Genomic DNA, 8,536 nt, shown 5'->3' with positions numbered 1-8,536 from the left:
GAAGCAGTCTCTTGTCTTTAAAAGCTTCTTTTGTAAAACCAGTAGGAAGCACCTTTAAGAAGGTGCAAACTATTTAAAAGCAAAGTCTTGATCATGCACAGTTCATGATTCACAGTTCTTTAAGGCAACTTGTGTAAAACATAGGATCCCTTTAAACGTGGGACTCCTTTAAGAAGAAACCCTGGTAGGGTTTATGAACTTTTAAATGGTAACAGTCATTTAATCTTGCAGCAGAAGATGAACATGTAACTATTTACAGTCATTTTAAAATTTGTTTGTTCTACTGAGGTAGCACTGGCCAAGGCAGTCCCTTTGGATATGGGCGGCTACCGGGCACCACATAAAGTGCGTCTGCACTCCGAATGGGAGTCTGAGTGCTTACTGTCTTTTTCTCCATGACAGTCTGTGTGCATTTTGAGCACATGGTGATTGGTGCAGGGGTCACTTGTTCAGGTGGGGGCGACAGCGTACGAGGAAGAGCCACTGCTTGTGGTGGCTCCAGGTCACAAGATGCTGAATTGGTGGTTTTATGCATGCATCTGTGTACATGTAAGGCGTACCTCCCCTTATCTCCCCAATGTCGTGTGTTAGTAACTCAATCACCAGGGTAGAGGTCCCTGCCAGGGTGTCCCTTGATAAGGTGCACCTCCACATCCCGTCTGGTCAGAAAGATTTCGGGATATAAATCTTGCTCTTTAATGAAACCCCAACCAGATTTTAGACGGAAGGTGACTACAACTCCTTGTCTCCTTGGGCCTCTGTTGTCAAAGGTCTCTTTCCTGACCCTGGCTTTAGCTCGCAGGTCTTTTTCATGAGCAATATGGCGTCGGCGCTCCTTCTCCCGCTCTTTCTGTTCCCGCCGGAATGCCTCCTGTCGCTGGAATTCTTTCTGACTTAGGACCTTGATTTGCTCCCCCTCTGGCTGTGCCTCCCCAGGGAACCCGATCAAGTCGGTAGTGGTGTGGGTCCACCTGAAGGTCACCCACTCCCCCTGGATGTCCACAGTCTGTTTAGTGAGCTGCAGTGAGGCATCGGAGGTCTTCAGGGCCTCCCAGGGCCTTTCCTATTCTAGGCGGCTACACACCTAGCCGGGTTGTGGTGGCAGGGGCGAGTCTATGGCCACTAGTAGGATGGTGTCCTCGGCTACCGGGGCAGGGTCAGTAGGCTTACCAGTTGCCACGGCGTCTCCGGTGCCGGTCTCCTCCGCTGCTGGCTGAGGCTCCAACGGCTGGCTGTGCTGCTGTTCCTGGACGCTGGCGGCTGAGCGGTACCACGAGCTCCGGAGCTGATGACAGAGCTCCTTGACCTCCGCACCAAGAACCTCTGGATTCATGCAGGACAGCGGGGCCTTTGCTTTCTCTGTTTGGCCAGGATAGCTGCGGGCTTCCTCCCTCTCATCGGGGTGACCTCCGCTCGCCATTTTGCCAACCAGGTTCTGCTCGGCGTCTTCCTGTTGGTTCTGCTCCTCCTCTTCTGGAGGGTGCTTCCTTCTTCTCCCTCCACCATCCCAGACTAGGAGGCGGATCCCTTTTGTTGATGGGCATATCTTTCTGACAGTATTTGTGAGGGACGGCTTCCATTTTCGCGCCGTTTTTCAAGGCTACGCCCATGACTACACGCCACACTCCTCCTGCACGCCACATGGCGATGTAATGGCTGTGGTTTGGGCTGAAATTTTAGCAGTCTTTTGCGATACACAGTCTCTGGGCACACAAACAGTTAGGCACAGTCCTTTAGGCGCACATGACCCGATTTTCAAGGTCGGTCCATCCTGTTCGTGACGCCAAGTTTGGAGCGCCCCGTCAGGGCTGTGGAGTACTCGATACTGGGTACTGCGGTTCACAGGGGGATGACATGGTGGCTGACCTGGTCTGTGGCCCTGGGACATCCGTATAAAAGGGAAAGGTCTTTAACCCCTTTACCCCCAAGGGTGGTTTGCACGTTAATGACAGGCCAATTTTTACAATTCTGACCACTGTCCCTTTATGAGGTTATAACTCTGGAACGCTTCAATGGATCCCGGTGATTCTGACAATATTTTCTCGTGACATATTGTACTTCATGATAGTCATAAAAATTCTTTGATATTACCTGTGTTTATTTGTGAAAAAAAACTGAAATTTGGCGAAAATTTAGAAAATTTCGCAATTTTCCAACTTTTAAATTTTATGCAATTAAATCACAGAGATATGTCACACAAAATACTTAATAAGTAACATTTTCCATATGTCTACTTTAAATCAGCACAATTTTGGAACCAATTTTTTTTTTGTTAGGGAGTTTTAAGGGTTAAAAGTTGACCAGCAATTTCTCATTTTTACAACACCATTTTTTTTTTAGGGACCACATCTGATTTGAAGTCATTTTGAGGGGTCTATATGATAGAAAATAACCAAGTGTGACACCATTTTAAAAACTGCACCCCTCAAGATGCTCAAAACCACATTCAAGAAGTTTATTAACCCTTCAGGTGTTTCACAGAAATTGTTGGAATGTTTAAATAAAAATGAACATTTAACTTTTTTTCACAAAAAATTTAATTCAGCTCCAATTTGTTTTATTTTACCAAGGTTAGCAGGAGAAAATGGACCCCAAAAGTTGTTGTACAATTTGTCCTGAGTATGCCAATACCCCTTATGTGGGGGTAAACCACTGTTTGGGCGCATGGCAGAGCTCGGAAGCGAAGGAGCGCCATTTGACTTTTCAATGCAAAATTGACTGGAATTGAGATGGGACGCCATGTTGCGTTTGGAGAGCCCCTGATGTGCCTAAACATTGAAACCCCCCACAAGTGACACCATTTTAGAAAGTAGACCCCCTAAGGAACTTATCTAGATGTGTGGTGAGCACTTTGACCCATTAAGTGATTCACAGAAGTTTATAATGCAGAGCCGTAAAAATAAAAAATCATATTTTTTCACAGAAATGATTTTTTCACCCCAAATTTTTTATTTTACCAAGAGTAAGAGAAGAAATTGGACCCCAATAGTTGTTGATCAATTCGTCCTGAATACGCTGATACCTCATATGTGGGGGTAAACCACTGTTTGGGCGCATGGGAGAGCTCGGAAGGGAAGGAGCGCTGTTTGACTTTTCAATGCAAAATCGACAGGAATTGAGATGGGACGCCGTGTTGCGTTTGGAGAGCCACTGATGTGCCTAAACATTGAAACCCCTCACAAGTGACACAACTTTGGAAAGTAGACCCCCTAAGGAACTCATATAGATGTGTTGTGAGAGCTTTGAACCCCCAAGTGTTTCACTACAGTTTATAACGCAGAGCCGTGAAAATAAAAATTCTTTTTTTTTGCCTCAAAAATTATTTTTTAGCCCCCAGTTTTGTATTTTTCCAAGGGTAACAGTTGAAATTGGACCACAAACATTGTTGTCCAATTTGTCCTGAGTACACTGATACCCCATATGTGGGGGGGAACCACCGTTTGAGCGCATGGCAGAGCTCGGAAGGGAAGGATTGTCATTTGGAATGCAGACTTAGATGGATTGGTCTGCAGGCATCACTTTGCGTTTGCAGAGCCCCTAATGTACCTAAACAGTAGAAACCCCCCACAAGTGACCCCATATTGGAAACTAGACCCCCAAGGAACTTATCTAGATGTGTTGTGAGAACTTTGAACCCCCAAGTGTTTCACTACAGTTTTTAACGCAGAGCCGTGAAAATAAAAAATCCTTTTTTTTCCACAAAAATTATTTTTTAGCCCCCAGTTTTGTATTTTCCCAAGGGTAACAGGAGAAATTGGACCCCAAAAGTTGTTGTCCAATGTGTCCTGAGTACGCTGATACCCCATATGTTGGGGTAAACCCCTGTTTGGGCGCATGGGAGAGCTCAGAAGGGAAGGAGCACTGTTTTACTTTTTCAACGCAGAATTGGCTGGAATTGAGATCGGACGCCATGTCGCGTTTGGAGAGCCCCTGATGTGCCTAAACAGTGGAACCCCCCCAATTATAACTGAAACCCTAATACAAACACATCCCTAACCCTAATCCCAAAGGTAACCCTAACCACACCCCTAACCCTGACACACCCCTAACCCTAATCCCAACTGTAAATGTAATCCAAACCCTAACGCTATCTTTAACCCCAACCCTAACTGTATCCTTAACCCTAGCCCCAACCCTAACCCTAGCCCTAACCTTAACTCAAACCCTAACCCTAGCCCTAGCCCTAACCCTAGCCCTAACCCTAACCCTAGCCCTAGCCCTATCCCTATCCCTAACCCTAGCCCTAACCCTAGCCCTAACCCTAACCCTAACCATAGCCCTAGCCCTAATGGGTAAATGGAAATAAATATATTTTTTAATTTTTTAATTTTTCCCTAACTAAGGGGGTGAAGAAGGTGGGTTTGATTTACTTTTATAGCGGGTTTTTTTAGCAGATTTTTATGATTGGCAGCCGTCACACACTGAAAGATGCTTTTTATTGCAAAAAATATTTTTTGCATAACCACATTTTGAGAGCTATAATTTTTCTATATTTTGGTCCACAGAGTCATGTGAGGTCTTGTTTTTTGCGGGACGAGTTGACGTTTTTATTGGCAATATTTTCGGGCACGTGACATTTTTTGACCGCTTTTTATTCAGATTTTTGTGAGGCAGAATGACCAAAAACCAGATATTCATGAATTTCTTTTGGGGGAGGTGTTAATACCGTTCTGCGTTTGGTAAAATGGATAAAGCAGTTTTATTCTTCGGGTCAGTACGATTACAGCGATACCTCATTTATATCATTTTTTATGTTTTGGCGCTTTTATACGATAAAAACTATTTTATAGAAAAAATAATTATTTTGCATCGCTTTATTCTGAGGACTATAACTTTTTTCTTTTTTCTTTTATGATGCTATATAGTGGCTCGTTTTTTGCAGGACAAGATGATGTTTTCAACGGTACCATGGTTATTGATATCCGTCTTTTTGATCGCGTGTTATTCCACTTTTTGTTTGGCGGTATGATAATAAAGCGTTGTTTTTTGCCTCGTTTTTTTTTTTTTTTTTTTTTTTTTACGGTGTTCACTGAAGGGGTTAACTAGTGGGACAGTTTTATAGGTCCCACAATACTAAATATGTGTACTTTTATTGTTTTTTTTTATTTAGACAAAGAAATGTATTTATAGGAACAATATATATATATATATATATATATATATATATATATATATATATATATATATATATATTTTATATTTTTTTTCTTTGGGGGGGGATTTTTTTTACATTTTTTTACACATGTGAATATTTTTTTTTTCACACTATAACATTGCCCCGGGGGGGGGGGGCGGGGCATGATGTTATGGTGTAAGATCGCTGATCTGACACTTTGCTGTGCACTGTGTCAGATCAGTGATCTGACGTGCACTCCTGGAGGCTTCCCGGTGCCTGCTCTAAGCAGTCGCTGTGAAGCCACCTCCCTGCAGGACCCGGATGCAGCCTCGCGGCCATTTTGGATCCGGGCCTGCTGCAGGGAGGAGGGGGTAAGAGACCTCGGAGCAACGCGATCATATCGCGTTGCTTTTGGGGTCTCAGGGAAGCTTCCCTATACCGCTGGAACACTGCGTTCATGTTTGATCGCAGTGTGTCAGGGGTTAATGTGCCAGGGGCGGTCCATGACCGTCCTGGCACATAGTGCCGGATGTCAGCTGCGATAATCAGCTGACACCCGGCCGCGCTCCCCCCTTGAGCGCGGCCGATCGCATATGACGTACTATTCCGTCCGTGGGCATACGGGCCCACCCCACCTCGACGGGATAGTACGTCTAATGTCAGAAAGGGGTTAAAGGGGAAAAGTCTATGTTCGTGAAGCCACCTGTGGAATTCGGTCAGGGTGACCGACGCTGCTTTAAGGGGTCCGCTGGGGTGATGTTATGGCAGCTAGATGGTATACCTTCCCACAGGTGAAGTGTATCCCCAGGGCTTCCTAGTATGTAGATGGTGAATGGTGAGTGTCGCAGAGAAGAACGAGGACACAGGGTTGCAGTCTCTTTACCTTTACTGAAGACTTCAGCATCTACAGTCCAGAGCACCAGACCACAGGGCAGGCAGGGGCAGGCAGAGTCCGGCCGGTTTGGAGGCAAGTCCAGAGTCCAAGTGCAGAATAAAAGCCTTTCCTCTAGCGCCGTGGTGGTGTAGTCTCTTACTGCTAAGCTCATAAGGTCCTCACAGATGTTATCTCTCTCTGTCCCCCGGATTGGATAGGACAGGACATACCCGTATGACTGGTGACTTGAGGCGGTTTATAGGGACTCTAGCCCGCCCCAGCCTCTAAGGTTGTCACCATGCCTCCTGGGTATTAGGTCGGACAGGTAACATGCAATTAGCTGTCCTGCCGGTCTCTGATGTAAGTCATAGAGGTCCTTACAACCTCGGTGGTCCGGCTACCAGTCTCTGCGCCTCAGAAGGAGGCAGCCTGTTCGGGGCTGGTCCCCTTCTATCCTCTCCTGTGCTTCCTCTCCTGCAAACAATTAGGCCTTCAAATGTCTCTTTCTGGGAGCTGCAGCTCTGAGGGCATGCACAGCTCCGTGAACTCTCTCCTCTGTCCTATGACAGGAATTCGCTCCTGCCAGGAACAGCTTCCCTGAAGGACTGACTGACTTTCCCTACAGACTACCAGTTATATATATATATGGGGAGTCACCTAGTAAATAGGATCAGAAGCTCTCCCTGGTGGCCTGGAGTGTGAAGTGTTGCATGTTTGTGGTACCTGGATGCAGTTATCCTTCCTTGACTCCAAACGTAGCATCACTCTCCCCAGGAAGAAAGCAATACCACTGTGACGACCAGGACCCTGGGGCGCCACACATCTTCTTACTGCAGTGCACAGGCGCCGGGAAAGGTCAGAGAGGCCCAGCACCTGTGCACTGCAGTACTTTGCTCTGCCCTCAACAGGGCAGACAAAGTACACCTGCGCAGGAGCCACAGCGTGAAGACCAGAAGAGGACGTCATCTGATGAAGAGGGGAGGCGCCGGACCCGGACCAGTAGCGGGAACGCCTCTGTTTGAGTATAATCTAACCTCTTTTTCTCATCTTTCAGGATACATCAGGGGATTATCTACAGCATTCCAGAATGCTGTAGATAAGCCTCTGATGCTGGTGGACTTAGCTCATCTTCGATTTTGAGGGTGACAGGTTCACTTTAAGACATTGTGGCAAATTTACCTACTATCTGTTAAAAAGGGTTTAAAATCCTCCTAATTTGTAAGGTTTAGATCGATCACCCGTCTGTCTCGCTACTTTCTCATTTTGAAGAATAGCAGTTCCTATACTGTAATACCCCAAAACCACTTCAATACTAAAGAAAGACCGAGATAAATGATACCTGAAGCTTCCTCTGAAAATAAGCAGAAGACAGGCCTGAGAGAGAGAGTGAAAAATGGAAGCGTCAGGATGAATTTGTACTTTCTCATGTGTTTCTTTATATATATATATCATTTTACTCGCTGAGAGGATAAGAAGGAGGTCTTGAAACTAAGACAATCAATACTATCTAACGATCAATGGGAAATTCAAAGTGTAACTGTATATCATACACTGCTTCACATTCACAATTAGGACCCACTGCCTGTGTAGAAGGAGCTGGGAGACACTCGGGTCCTTAAGCGAGAGGGTATACTATACTTCAACCCAAGTTCCTGACATTCCTCGCTTGTCGTTGATTGAAGACGATGAGTGAGATTTCTGCAAGTTCTTATTTTTTTATTTCATTCTATAATTTTTATTTTATTTTTCTATCTTTTTACTCGTATTTTCATTTTTAATTTCCCTAAACCTGAAGCATACACATTGTCTGATCTCATCTTAATAACTATCACTATTAGGGTTGAGCGTCTTTCATTTTTTTAAGATCGAGTCGGGTTTTGTGAAACCCGACTTTGTCCAGAGTCGAGTCGAGTGCAGTCGGCCGATTATCGCTAAAAGTCGGGGATCGACCGAAACACGAAACCCAATGCAAGTCAATGGGGAAGCATAGTCGGCAGTGAGTGGAGGCCAGGAAAACACCTACAGTGCCCATTTTAATGCCAAAAACATCCATTCTTGTTTCTGAAGCTTGTCAATCTTAACTAACTTTATAATAATAGTTGTTCAATGGAACTGGGGGGTCATTTGGCAAATTTGTGGGGGGTAGGGCTGGTTCAAGGTTTTAGTGGGCCCAGGAATCGTGGACTACGTCACGGCGGTGGAGCAGGGAGAGGAAAGTATTTCAACGTTGCAAGTGCTGTGATCCTGAGCAAGCAGGGGGGCACACTTGTTCGCATTGGCACTGGCACAGGGCCCCTCAAAGTACAGCGGTGTGTTTGCACGGCGGGGGCGCCTCCCACCAGCAGCGACACTTTTGCGTACTCTGAGGGGCCCTGTGCCAGTGACGTCGCCAACGAGTATACCCCCCCCACCTGATGAAGGAACCTGCACTTTCATCTGCACCTTCCTCTTTGTCCCTGTGTAAGGTGGTATAACATGCGGGAAGGGGAACCTTACTTTCAGCAGGGTCAGATTCTGGCTGTGTAGAGTGCAAGGGGAATGTAGTG

The sequence above is a fragment of the Ranitomeya variabilis genome, chromosome 2 (assembly GCF_051348905.1).
Source record: "Ranitomeya variabilis isolate aRanVar5 chromosome 2, aRanVar5.hap1, whole genome shotgun sequence".
Lineage (NCBI taxonomy): Eukaryota > Metazoa > Chordata > Amphibia > Anura > Dendrobatidae > Ranitomeya > Ranitomeya variabilis.
This window is presented reverse-complemented; position numbering follows the sequence as displayed.